At 37.6% G+C, this 14,270-nt stretch overlaps 1 long non-coding RNA gene across 1 annotated transcript; it reads left to right on the forward strand.

The window, feature by feature from the left end:
- Positions 1–933: 933 nt before the first annotated feature.
- LOC140008127 (uncharacterized) lies at positions 934–3,464 on the forward strand. Its single transcript, XR_011815530.1, has 3 exons — positions 934–1,114; positions 2,471–2,531; positions 3,271–3,464. It is a non-coding gene; the product is annotated as an uncharacterized lncRNA (long non-coding RNA).
- Positions 3,465–14,270: the final 10,806 nt, after the last annotated feature.

The raw sequence follows: 14,270 nt of genomic DNA on the forward strand, positions 1-14,270 counted from the left end.
CTTCACCAATTCATTACAAACCAAGAAATAAATCACATAATCCATCACTTTAGCTCCCATTAGGCACAAATTAAACATCATTAAGTGTAGGAGGAAGTTCAAGTACCACTTACCTAGTAAACAAGAGAGAGATAGTGTAACAACCCGAATATTAGGAGGTTGTTTGTGAAGAAAATATTAAAGTATATTTCTTCGGGTTTGATTTAAAACCTTATTTTGTTTTAAAAGACTAGAAACCCTAATGTTTTAATCAAAAACCCTAGTTTACTTGTGACTAAACGGTTTCTTAAATCTCTCATATTTTACTAGAGATCCTGATGTTAATTATTGAACTTGTAAATTCCTCACGTTTCCTTACAAAATTCTTTTTATTTGAAAATTATTATTTATTAAGGCCCTACTACCCAATTATTCAACAATAAGTGCAGATGAACCTGGAAATAGGGTTTTACACTTCAGTTTCAAGATTTTAGCAAAATTAGGGTTTTTCGATTTTTCCGCCGGATGAATTTTCGGTACTGGCCAAGGATCAATTTGATGATTAAAAGTGACTTTTAAGTGAAAAATCATATGTGAGTAGTAGCAATGATATAAGGTTAGAGTATGGGAAGAAAAAAAAACAGTAGTACGTGAGTTTTTAAGAAAAACGGCGCGAACCGGCGGGTCCCGCGCACTACCGTTTGAACGCACCACTGGACTACCACTTTCTTGCACCACAAGCTCATTGATATTTGAGCCAAAATATCTTCTTATATTCAGCTAAGAAGGACCGAAATTTGTGGCTAAGAAGCAAGGGGAAGAAAGAGAAAAATTAGTGGACAAGATTAGTCCAAGTGTTAGTAGAAATTTGTGGTCATAATTAACTCTAACCTTCTTACTTCTTATAAGACCAACACTTAGCTTCATTCCTCTTCATTTTGCTGCTGAAGAACCGTGAGTGAGAGAGAGGAAAAACAAGAGAGCAAACCTTCCATTTCATCTTCAAATCCAACAACTTAGTGAGAAAATAAACAAAGTAAACCGATTAAACTTGTTCTTGAGTGACTAAGTGTTGATTTGTGGTAAGTTTTTGAAGGAAGGAAGCTTGGACTACTCTTAGTGACCTCTACTCAAGGTAAGAGAGATTATCTCTCCAAGTTTTGCTTTTAATTTGGTTAAATTAAGATGGGCAACTTGATTTTATGGTGAGATTATGGATGATGAGCATGTTTTAGTAGTTTTCCCCAATTTATTTGATGAACTAGGGTTCCTGATTTTCTGCTCAAGTTGATGTATGATGCATGAATGTTGCAATTAAAGTTATATAAGGTTGTTTAGTGGTGATTGGAACCAGAAATTTGAGGAAACTACACTTAGAGCTAAAAATTCCAGATTTCTGGAAAATTTCCCAAGCATTCTGTCCGAATTGTATCTGTATGTTAGAGGCCGAATTGGTCTTTGGTCAAAGAAGGAAAGTTGTAGAGAATGGTGTTTTATAGGTGCCTACAAAATTTCAGCTCAATCGGAGCAACGCAGAACGTGAAAAGTCCAAAATACCCCTACTGCTTTAAGAATTTCCCAGTAGTCCGTTTCTTCAGTTCAGTCCAGTTTATCACGGTTTTTGACCAGGATCCATTCTGATTTATCTCTGGACCAAAACATGAAAGTTGTAGTGCTCTGAAATAGCTTTAAAATGCCTCTAAGAACACCTGATTCGGACTTGTGTACACTGAGTTATGTCCATTACAGTGTTCTGCATTTAAACAGCCGGTGAATTGATTTCAGGTTTGGTAATTGGAGAATTTGACCAATTTACATTAGAAACTGGATTAAGTGACCTTCATGAACATTGTAGATCTGTGTCTTAGATTCGAAACGGCATAGGTTACGCCTCAATCCGGTAAGCGTAGCCTCGGATATGTTATTTCCGCATTCGTACGTCAAATCTATCTTGTGCTAAGTTGAATTTCTGCACTTGTAATTGTTGTGAATCTTGTTTTTATGATATTGTGAGCCTATGGAACGGCTTTTGGCTTGAATTGTTGAGATATGTGATGTTGGGTTGTGGTTGAGAAAAATAATGAAGCCTAAATGGCTGGAAAATTAGGTAAACACAAAGGGCATGCTGCCCAAATTTACGCTCGAGGTCTAGAGAACTACTTGCAACTTGAGTAAGGGTTAAAAGTGATTACTGCTTGAACCATCTAGGGTACTTGAGTATTCTTGTTCCGAGGTATATAAGGAAGGACTTGGCCGAACTTGTACCCTTGAGAAATGAAATAATGACTATTTGAAATATGTTTCTCTTGTACTTTCGACTCGCATGGCATTTTCAAGTATAAATGTTACAAAGTTTTACCGTTTAAAAAGCGAGCAAGTGTTTCACGACTACTATCCGAGCGAATTTCAATTTCTTGATTTTATTGAACGAAACGTCTAAGTTTCGAATCTTAGTCATGTTTCAAAGTTCTCAAATTAAGTTTTATCGCAGATTTGGACTCCGAACCCGGAGTATAACCTGAAAGTGACCAGTAAAGGCACTATATCTTTTGGTGAGTGCTTTCAAATACCGAATTGCACTAGATACTTGAACTTGATACGTGACCAATATGAGTACATGGTATATACGTGAATTGATAGGGCAAGAGTGTACTTTATCGCACTTGCCCTTACGTGATATACTTGTTTATTGTTGCAATTGACTTGATATACTTGATTATGATGCGCGCACTTCCTGGAATTCCAGAAACCCTGTGGCGAGTTACTCTAGTCGAGCCGGCAAGGGCTTGGTCGATTGGGTAACGAACCCTGGGTCTCTTGTATTGTCGAGTGGAGTGATATCTCCTCGACTAATCGGTATACTCGAGTATTACCACCCATGTTCTTGAGGATTTTGGGCCCAGCTGGGGGTTGAACGGTGGACGGAGAGTCGTTTAAGTGGTGTTCTACTGGATTGGTTACTTACTTGAAAGTTGACGGAGTGTCAACTACTACGTGATCAAGCTTCTGGTAATGCAAAGGGGAATTTGGCTCCTGAGAGCCATCCGTATCCTTACGCTTTGGAATACTTATTGTTTGTTGGATTATTGTTTCTTTTGAAAAACTTTTACACTCGCTCATTTTAAGATTGCTACTTGACGTGTTACTGTTCACATTTATGAACACTTCATGAACACTTTATGCTCGTTACTTGGCTATAACGAAAACTCGTACTTATAAATAATGGTCAATTTGCTATTTGGAACCTCACTGGGCTTTTAGCTCATTCCACTCCATTTGTTTTCCTTTCAGGGGTACGAGCGAGGTGCGAGATATGTAAAGTCTAGCATAGACTAGTTGTTTGATTTTTGACTTGTACTCGTGCTATTCCTCGAATAGAATGTTTTGTATTTGGATTGTATACGCCTTGAACCAGTTTGAGTATATTGAGACTTTGTACCTCGATTTCTATCAATGTAAATTATAAGCTTGAATTGGGAATGTTATTTATGGTTCATGGATGTGTGTACATGACTCGTTTGAGATAGGGAGTGAGTCCTGGCGAGAGCTGGGCAGGCGGTCTGCCGAACCCTTTGGTACGCCTTAGGGGGAGGTGGGGTCGTCACAGATAGTGGTGGAACACCTTAGCTTCTCCAAAAACTTCACCAAGTCACTTACTAGCACCTAATGGAGTGATTTTATGGAGCAAATCTAAGTTTAATTGGTTGGAATGGAAGATTGAGATAGTTTGAAGCTTGTAAATTGAAGAAGTTTTTCTTCCTTGTCCAAGAGAGAGAATCGGCCAACAAGAGGTAAGAAAGAATGAATTTTTAGTCAATTTTTGAGATATTTAATCCATGATAAGAAAAGTCAAAAATGTCCAACAAGTGGACCAATCACATAGTGCCACTTGGCACTTCATTTAATGCCTTCCTATCACTTGGTTCCTCTCACATCAATGCCATGTCACCCTCTACTTATCTCTTAACACCCGATAAATTTCCACCAGTATCCGAAACTTAACCTTATTGGCCGAATTTTTCCGTACTTTTCGCACTAGTGGGTCCCACGTCCAAAATATATTCTTAATTTTCTAAAAAACTCACCAATACTAGAAAAATCATCTAAAAACTATAATTACTCATAAAATCTACCAGAAAAATATTCCTAGGCCCAAAAATGCAGAAAACATGCAATTAAGGGGGAAATAAACCCAAGGAAAAATATTAGGGCAAAACGGGTTCTCACAGATGGATGAATGTACGTCACCACACTAGTCCAATGCTAGTTGTGGCTCATTATTCCTTTAGGAATTCATAGAAAGGGCTAGTCCAACGCTAGACCCTTAGGGATTTCCTTTTCGTTAGTGCATACCTGCATGTTCACTACATTTCATACATTTTTCTTAGTTTTTATCATTTGACATGCTCCTCCAATCCTTTTCCCCACATTTTAGGTTTTTGCATCCTCATGCTAGTTATAGGGTACATTTGCTTGAAAGTCCCCTTTCGATAAGGGAAACGAGCGAGTTTGGTTACAAAATAGCCTTAGCACGCTAGTTCTTTCTTCTAATCCAATGGAAAATCAAAGTCGTAAAGTTTGGAGTCCTTCCCGTGCCCGACCTGATGCATTCCCTTAGGGTCATACACTTGCATTCTTTTTATATCACATCCACACTCTTTTAGCCACATTTTCTCACTACTTAGACTTTTTCTCACTCTATACTTTCTCACCACTTTCTTCCTATCACTTATTTATTTTTCTATCTCACAAATGGCACCCAATTGCACTTATGTATCTACTATCCTATTTTATTCACTTGCACACAAACACCTTTATTTTGTCACACTTGCACACTTACACTTGAGTCCTCACTTGCATTAATCACGACTTCTATGAGAGCTTTCCTTATTGGCCACCACAATTCATGTGGTTGGGACCTAAAAGCCTCATGAGAAACATTTTAGATTTAGGATTGCATTTTTCTTTCCTTTTCGCATCCATTAGTCATATCCAACATGCGATACATACCTTGGGTAGAATAATTAGGAAAAATGGGGCTAAGTCACGCAACTAGCTTTGGCTAGGGTAAGGGAGTGCATTAGGCTTTGCCTTTGCCTTCTCCCTTATCAAATGTGACCCCCGATCCCTTTTTTTGGTTACGTAGACCTAAAAAGTTCTTTAAAAGGGTTGGCTTACTTTTTCTTTCAAAAAACAAAACAAAAATCATTTTTGGGTGACTTGGTACACCCTAACTCTATACCAAGTGGCGACTCCATTTATTCATCCAAACCCCTTTTTGAACTTTATTTGGCCAAACCGTCGCATTTCACAATCCCACGACCTTTATTTTCACTTTCACACGTTCACATACATATTTCACACTACTCACACACCACACTTCACCTCTTTAAAAAGTGAGGCGCGACACTTCGGACGTTCGATAGGATCTTTCGACGTCGACGAAACTATCGGACGCTGAATATGTCTCTACCGGACGTCCGATAGAAACAAGATAATTTCTCAAATCTGTTTGTTTGCTGTCGGACACACAAAGAGCTTGCACCGGACGTCCGAAAGAATTGAAGAAAATCTCTGAAACTCACTGCCTGCTGTCGGACGCATAAAACAGGGCTATCGGACGTCCGACACTCCAACGGCTAGTTGACTCTTCAGCTACTTTCTATCCGTTGGAAGCTTTAATAAGGCACTTTCTTGGTCCTATATAAATAGTAGTTGGTCAGACACTTCAAACACTTCAATAGTAGTTGGAGTTCCATGATTCTTGACTGTTAGTATTGTGGTACCTCAATGAGCGTAAGCTCACCCCTTTCCCGTTACCTTTTGTTTTCCTTACAGGGAACAACACTTTTGAACCGTGATTTTGAAGAAATGAGTAGAGCGAGCTCTAGCTATTCTTTTGTATAGCTCCTCTGTGGTTGAAAACCCTAATTGTATTTTGATCAACCATCACACTTTGACTTGTAAAGTTCCAACATATGTATAAAAGTGTTTATTCATGTTTCCTTCGTGTATTTGTTAGTGAATGTACGTTCCATGGGTCTACATAAACTTTACTTGTATCCGGTGGGGATTTGAGCGAGAGTGGGATTTGATCGGAAAAGAAACAATTTGGCAGGAAACTGTTTAGGGGAATCCGGCCGGCTATCCGGCCAAGATATGTGGCCGAGTTTCGTTCCATTTTTTTCGTTTCGTTTTCATTTTCGTTGGAGTGTTTTATTGAAGTTCCATTTCACCGTATGGATTGGTAAATCATGTTTTGACTTTGTGGTCCCCAATTGTTTGATTTTTTTTGGGTTCTATCGCGCGTTTTGTAGGTTTTAAGTGATTTGACTCCGTAGTCCTGGCGAGAGTTGGGCAGGCAGTCCGCTAACCCCTTTGGTTCGCTTTAGGGGGTAGTGGGGTCATCACAATAGTAGTATTGTAAACAGGGCATGCGTTTAGATGGTATGGATAAGGTGATGAGTATGTGGGGTATTGCTGAAATCTAGGTATAGGAGACGGGCTTTGGTCACAGACTAATGCGGCTTCCCCATCTTTCTTTTTGAGCTGAGGCATCTTGCTATTGCTGCTTGGATTTTGCAAGGCTTCTAATTGTGATTTCAGGGCCGACACATTAACAATTTTTCCCGCTTTTACAAACTCATCATATTCCTCCAATTTGTTGACAATTTCTGCAAATGAGCATCCAGTCATGCGAAAAATTTCCTCAAAATAGGACGGGTCATGAGTTTTGATACATGTTCGAACAATTTCATCCTCGCTCATAGGAGGTTCCATCTTAGCTGCCAATCTTCGCCATCGCTTCGCAAATGTCTTATGATTCTCAGATGGTTTCCTCTGAGTTCCTTCCAATGTGGTCCTCGTCGGAGCAAGCTCACAATTATATTCATACTGCCTCACAAAAGCGGTTGACAGATCAAGCCAAGATCTCATATCCTCAGGCTTCAAGTTGGAATACCAATCCAACGCGTTGCCTTCTAGACTCTCGAGAAATAGGCACACATGTAGATTCTCATCATCTATAAGCCTTCCTATCATATTCATTAATTGGTAGGAAAATCAAACACAAATCAGAAATATTCACTAGTTGATAAAATCATCCCTCGAAAATAATGAAAAGATGCTACTTTTTAATGATAACTATAACTTGCATCATAGAAATCAGTCAAGACATAGGCAAAGTAGATCTTCCAACAAACACCTTCCTAACTCCCAAGAATGCATGAATTTTAGATCAAAATCATGTCTTTGTAGTTCCTTTCCTGTAAATAACATAAAATTTTTTACATCCATCAACATGTTAAATTTGAAATGAAACTCAAGAAAGTTGAAAGTGGTTCTTGAGACCCATTTCTTAAATATCAAATCTTGAGTTGCATTCATCTATAGTAACATAAAGCAATGAACCAAGAGTGGCAAGAGTCCAAAGGTCAATCTATTTATGGGAATTGAGGAGATCCCTTTTCAGGAAATAGGCAAAAATTACCAATTGAAACCACATAAATAGGAAATAGGTCCATACATAGAAAACTTAGGTAATGTGAAGGAGAAAGCACACTCCAAATGGATAAACAGTTCACTCTTCAAATTTCCATATCAATTTACCAAATTTTAACCCAAAAAAATACATCTTTCGTTGCAGAAAAATAACCTTTGCAGCTTTTGCTCTAAATTCCTAACTTGGAGATAAAAAAAGAGGAGTCGTTTGTGTTAAAGCAAGTAAACAGCAATGTTATTGCCACCATACTATTTCATTCCTCCCAGAGACAGTAATTATGGACCGAAGTGTTTTTGGTTTCCCTTGTATATGTGTATTACGAATCAAATTTATTGGTTCTATTTGATCCAATTACTCTTAAATCTTAATTGCCTCAAATGAATTTGACATTATTGTCACCTTGGTCTTGAACATATTTTTCATAAATATAAATATAAATATATATATGTATGTATGTATTGACGAAATCAAGAAATTTGAATCTTCATCTCTTAATTAAAGCTCCAAAAAGACAAAAAAGAAATTTCTTCCAATCCAATTAATCCAAATTATTCTTGGTAACTACTAAACATGGTAGAGGACCGGTGACATTGCATAACATGCAAGGACAAGTGAAAAAACAAAAGAAAAGGTTCCAAGATAACATTGATGGAGCAGTAAGTACATTCTTAAACAAATTGCAAACGAGAACAATCTGTCCAGAAATGCAAGAATTTAAAACAATAGTTTATTTTGGTCTTGAATTCTCTTCTTACTTGGTTTCTAGCCTTTTCCCTAAGAGAAGTGTCGGTGCAATAGTGTAGGCCATTAGGCGATAAGACGAGCAGTAAGTAATCTTTTCTAATTACTGGGCAGAAGGGAATTGACATTGTTCATGTGGAGTTGCCTGAATCAGAAACTCAGTTTTCCACCTCAAAAGTTCTTCAATGCCGAATGAAGTTCTTGAGAGTGGGTACAATTCTTTCCTCCCAACAACAACAACTGAAAGCTCAAATTTCACCAAACCTTGTAACTGTATCTCTGGCTACTCATCCACTTAATTTAACCCCCAATCACTATTTCCCCTTTCCCTCTTCACCCAACACCACTTCACCAATTATTTTCCTCACATGCAACCACTTTCACAAAATTATCTCCTAGTTATCTTTGCCCCTTGAAAATATAGCATTACATTTGCCCTCCTAGACCTATCACAAACCCGTACATACCCACACTCCAATCCCACTAAAACTCTTCTCTTGTTTAAGACAAAGTTGGCAAAAATTAATTAGGGCATAAACCCACAATTAAACAAATTCCACAAGGAAAAGATGACTCCATCCATAAATCAAATGAAACCCAAAACAACTAGACAAAAATTCTTGGCAAAAAAAATTAAGGCAAAAAATTTTAGGGGAAAATTAGGGAAGAAAAAGATAAGGGACATACCTTTTGCAAAGAGTTGGTGGCAGTCATGGTCTTCCGTTTAGTGTTGCGGAGCCATTGTCAATCAATCGAGATAAGGAGGAGAAGCTCTATGTAGTTCGGCCAAGAGGAGGAGGAGAAGTTCTATTTGGTGAATTGGTTCTAAGTGTTGAAAGTGAGTGAAAGAGTTGGTAGCCGATGGTCTTGTCCATTTTTGTTTGTAAGTGTTTTACAATACCCATGCCTTTCTTTGGTTATTCATTTTCAATGAATTTCAATTCCTTAGTTTTTCCCACCTACTTGTTTGGTAGCAAAATTTCAAATAAAGTTTTTTACTTTTCCTCTTTAGTTGAAATAGTATAATTTTAGTAATATATTATCAATTGGTGCTTTTTAATATTTTTGTGAAAATAGTCATCATGGTTCGTAAAATTTTGTTACATTACTCCAACTGAAAATGTACTTTTGTTATGCTTTAAATAGTTTATTTTAGTGGTTAATTTTGCTCTAAATTATTGTACTAGCATTGATTTGCAAGAAAAAACTTGACTTGCCAATAGTTAATAATTCATGAAAAAGAAAATACACAATAATAGCTATAAAACGTGTACAAATATTTTAGATAAAAATAGTGACAAGAGCAAGTCGTCACTAACTACATCAATTATTATCAGTGACAACAATGGACAAACTATCAAATAAAGGAGAATTATTACTGATGACATTTAGAGAGTTACCACAGATGTAGTTTCCCGCACTTTGGCGGGAGTCCATTTGTGACGACATTTAAGGGTCATCACTGTTGCCTTTGCCCCTTTCAATTAATTGTGACAACCTTTCCTATTGTTGCTAATGGGCCGCATTTTGTGACAACCTTTTTTCATCACTAGGAAATGTTGTCACTAATGACCAAATTTCTTGTAGTGTAACTCATAAATTGAGAGCTTAAGAAGCTTGGGGAGTTAAATTTCACAAGGAGAGGTGAAGGATATATCTTGCAAGCCCTTTTATTGAGGTATTATGGCTGACCATCCTCTCCCTTTCCCTTAGTCTTGTTTGAGTTATGTAGTAACTTGTATTCTTGCTTTGTGATGCCTAATCTAAGTGATTTTGATGATTGTAGTGGTGAATTTTGAGTTAGGGTTTTGAATGGGTCACTTATAATTCTTGTTTTTTGGATGGTATATGGTGTATATAATCTTGTATAGGAGGTTGTGGTAGTGGTTTAAGCTAGAAATGTGAAGTTTACGCTTTGAATTCACCAAATTCCAGATTGGAGTCTTTATGTGACCCTGTTCTATCCGGTTCTGTTTGACCATGATGGGGCCGAATTAGGCTTAGCACAAAACATGAAACTTGTAGGGAATGATGTTTTATAGCTTTCTGTAAAATTGCAGCTCAATCTGAGTACTGTAGCACCTGAAAAGGTAAAAACAACCCTGACTGCCATACGTAGAGCTATGTGAACAGTTTTGACATTTCGCCAATCTGACCGCATTTTTTCACCCTGATACGTACTGAATTAGCATTTAACCAAAACACGGAAGTTTTTGTGCTATGTTTTAGCTTTCCAACGCCCCTAAAATGCCTCAATTAGACTTCAGTAGCCTGAGTTATTGTTATTTGAACATAGTACGGTTAACTAGCCTGTTGGTGAGATTTTGGTTCTGTAATTTGAAAATTTGACTGGGATACACTATGAACTGGGTTAATATGTCTTCATCAAAGTTGTAGCCCCCTGTCTTAGCTTTGAAATGGTATAAATTGTACCCTAATCTGATAAGTGTAGCTTTGGTTGTGACCGATACGCTAGGAGACGTCGAATCTGTCTTTTGGTTTATGACTTACATCTCATTTCCGGACATTTGTTTTCTAACTTGATTTTGTACTTGTTTGACATTGAGCCTATTGAATTGCTATTGTAATGAGATTATTTTGTGTCTGACTTTGGGACTGATTGAGGAAAAGAATGAAGCCATAAATTGCTGAAAAATAGGTAAATACAAAGGGCATGCTGCCCATATTTACGCTCGAGGGCCAGGTAGATATACTTGCGACTTGAGTAAGGCTTGAGAGCGAATACCACTTGAACCATCTAGGATATTTGCATCTTCTTTTATCGAGGTATAGAAGTTAGAACTTGGCCGACCTTGTACCCTTGGGAAAATGGAAAGAACAACTACTAGAAATACGTTTTCCTCGTACTTTCGACTCAAATAGTATTTCCAAGTATAATTGCTACAAAATTTCATAGTTTGAAAAGCAAGCAAGTGTTTCACAAATATTCTCCAAACGAATTTCAATTCCTTGATTCTTATTGAACGAAACGTTTATGTTTTGAACCTTAGTCGCTTTTCAAAGTTCTTAAACAAAGTGTTATCGTAGATTTGGACTCCAAACCTGGAGTACAACCCAGACGTGATCACTAGAGGCACTACATTTTGGTGAATGCTTCCAAATATCTAATTGAACTTAACATTTGTATTTAATACTTGATCAATGTGGTTACATGATACATAAGTGAATTGATAGGCCAAGAGTGTACTTTATCGCACTTGCCCTAATATGATTTATCCTTGTTCATCGATTTCAATTGACTTGATATACATGCATATGAATTGTATCTTGCCTGGAATTCCAGAAACCCTGTGGCTAGTGAATCGAGTCGAGCTGGCAAGGGCTTGATCGATTAGATAACGAACCCTGGGTAGTTAGTGATGTCGAGTGGAGTGTTATCTTTTCGACTAATCAGTATACTTGAGTATTACCACCAATGTTTATTGTGGAGTTCGGGCCCGGTAAGGGGTTTGGTCGGTGGACGGAGATTGGAGTTAAGTGGTGTTCTGCTGGACTAGTTTCTTACTTGAAAGTTGACAGAGTGTCAACTACCAATTGATCAAACTAGGATGGAGCCGATATATGAGCAACTGTATCCTTATATGTGAAATGCGGAATATTTATTGTTTGGCTATATGAAGTGTTATTACTCATTTCTTGACTTGTTTTGCTCGCTGTTTCACTATTATGCTACTTTTACTTTATTCGATGGTCAATTTGCTATTTGGAACATCACTGAGCTTTAGCTCATTCCATTAGTTTTGTTTTCCTTACATGGGTACGAGCGAGGTGTGAGACGTGTACAGACTAGCATAGTCTAGTTATTTTGAATTTTGAATTTGTACTCACGCTAGCACCCGACTAGGGTTGTGTGTACTTGAATTGTAAACCTGTTAATGTATCTGGACATGTATGAACCTTGTAGTTGGATCTGAGTGCTGTTGTATATATTAAGCTAAAGGGATTGTGTTCTTCATTTTCCTATGGTTGTAAGTTATTTTCTCGAGCTTCACATGAGTGAGTCCTGGCAAAAGTTGGGTAGGCGACTCGCTAAACCCTAGGGTACGCCTAGGGGGAGGCGGGGTCGTCGCAAACTCTATATGAGGTAGACACTCTTTTCAATTCTTCAAATTAGACTTGATGATAGTATGCAAAAGAATAGAAAGAGTGTGATTGACAATGTCGATTTGTCTGTCGGTTTGCGGGTGGCTAGTGGTCGAGAACAATAGTTTAGTACCCAATTTTGACCATAAGTTTTTCCAAAAATAAGAGAGAAATTTGACATCTCTATACGACACTATTGTTGATGCCAACTTGATTCTCCAAACTCCCGCTCTCGAAGAAACGAATTGCACAGGCAATGGAAGGATCTATCTCGACTAGGTTAGGGGTACAAATATGAAACAACCTCAACTCCTCTAACCCATGAAATTGCGAACTTTGAATCTAATCGTGACCCACAACTCAACAAGATAGCGAACCAAGATGCGTTGGTAGAATGGCGCCACAATTCAATATGGTCTTGAATTGATAAACCAAAACTTGAACAAAGGAGACACGACTCACGTTGTATCAAGGAACATTCCCAAGGAACAAGAAAGAGAAAACTCTCAAATTTTATTCATCATCTGACTTGACTATTGTGAGAGCCCGTAAAACCCTAATTATTTTCCTAGGGTTTATTCCCCTTTAATTGCATAATTTTGCATATTCTGGCTTAGAAATATTTTCTGAGAGGATTTTATGAGCAATTATAGTTTTAAGATGATTTTTCTAGCATTGGCGAGTTTTTAGAAAATTAAGGATAAATAATGGACGTGGGACCCACTAGTGCGAAAAGTTCGGAAAAATTCGGCCAATAAGGTTAAGTTTCGGATACTGTTATAAATTTATCGGGTGTTAAGAGATAAGTAGTGTGTGTGAAGTGATTGATGTGAGAGAGAAAAGAAAGATAAGAAGGCATTAATGAAGGTGACAAGTGTCACCTTCTTATTGGATACTTTTAAAAGAAATACTATTCATCATTTTGACTTTCTTGACCAAGGGTTAAATATCTCAAAAAAATCATAAAAATTTACCATTTCTTACCTTGTGTTGGCCGGCCATCCCAAGCTCAAGAAGGAGAAGAACTTCTTCATTTTGCAAGCTTCCACTTGGTCCAATCTACCACAAACCAAAGCCTAGAGTTGTTTCTACTCCATAAAAACTTTGCTTCTAGTGTTAGTAAGTGTGTTGGTGAACTTTGTTTGAAGATCAAAGGTGTCCAATATCCCTCTTTCTCTTGATTTCTTGGTAAGTGTTGCTTGAACACCCTACTACCTCTAATAATGGTCTTATGATGCTTAGAAGTGGCATGAGTGTGTGAAAATGTGATTTATTTCTTGATTTGGCTTGTTATGGTGAAGTTTTTATTTTATTGGGAATTTTTCTGGTTTAATATGATCTTGATGTTGGGGGCTTGTATGATGAATTGTAATGGTTGGAAATGGCTCTAGTGGATGTCAAATGTGGTTAAATGCAACTAATTTTGGATTTGGATGGAAAATTGGAAAGTTAGGGTTCTTGAAGCCCCAATTCTGTCCGGTTTTAGATCACTGTGTTAGAGGCCGAATTTGACTTTGCTCAAAACATGAAAGTTGTAGGTATTGATGAGGTTGATGTGCCTGCAAAATTTCAGGTCATTTGGATTAATGTAGAATGAGTTATGACGAAATTACTGTAGCTGTTCTGCTTTGAGCAGAATGCGAAAACTGCGATAGTAATTGGCTATTATGACTGGAATTGGTTTGGATTTTGGAGTTGGTGTCTTCTTATGAAATGTAGCTGAGTGTCTTAGCTAACATATGCCTTTGGAATTTCGGCATTTGGACTTGTAAGGACTGAGATATACCGATTACAGTTTTTTGTGTTTTGCGAACCTGTTTTAGGAATTCTGGGTTAGTATTTGGCATTTTCGACCTAGTTAAGCTAGGAACTGGATTGAGTGACCTTCTACATTGTTGTAGCCCTGTTCCATAGCTTCGAAACGGTGGGTCTTACACCCCCAACC

This window comes from Coffea arabica, chromosome 6c (assembly GCF_036785885.1).
Source record: "Coffea arabica cultivar ET-39 chromosome 6c, Coffea Arabica ET-39 HiFi, whole genome shotgun sequence".
NCBI lineage: Eukaryota > Viridiplantae > Streptophyta > Magnoliopsida > Gentianales > Rubiaceae > Coffea > Coffea arabica.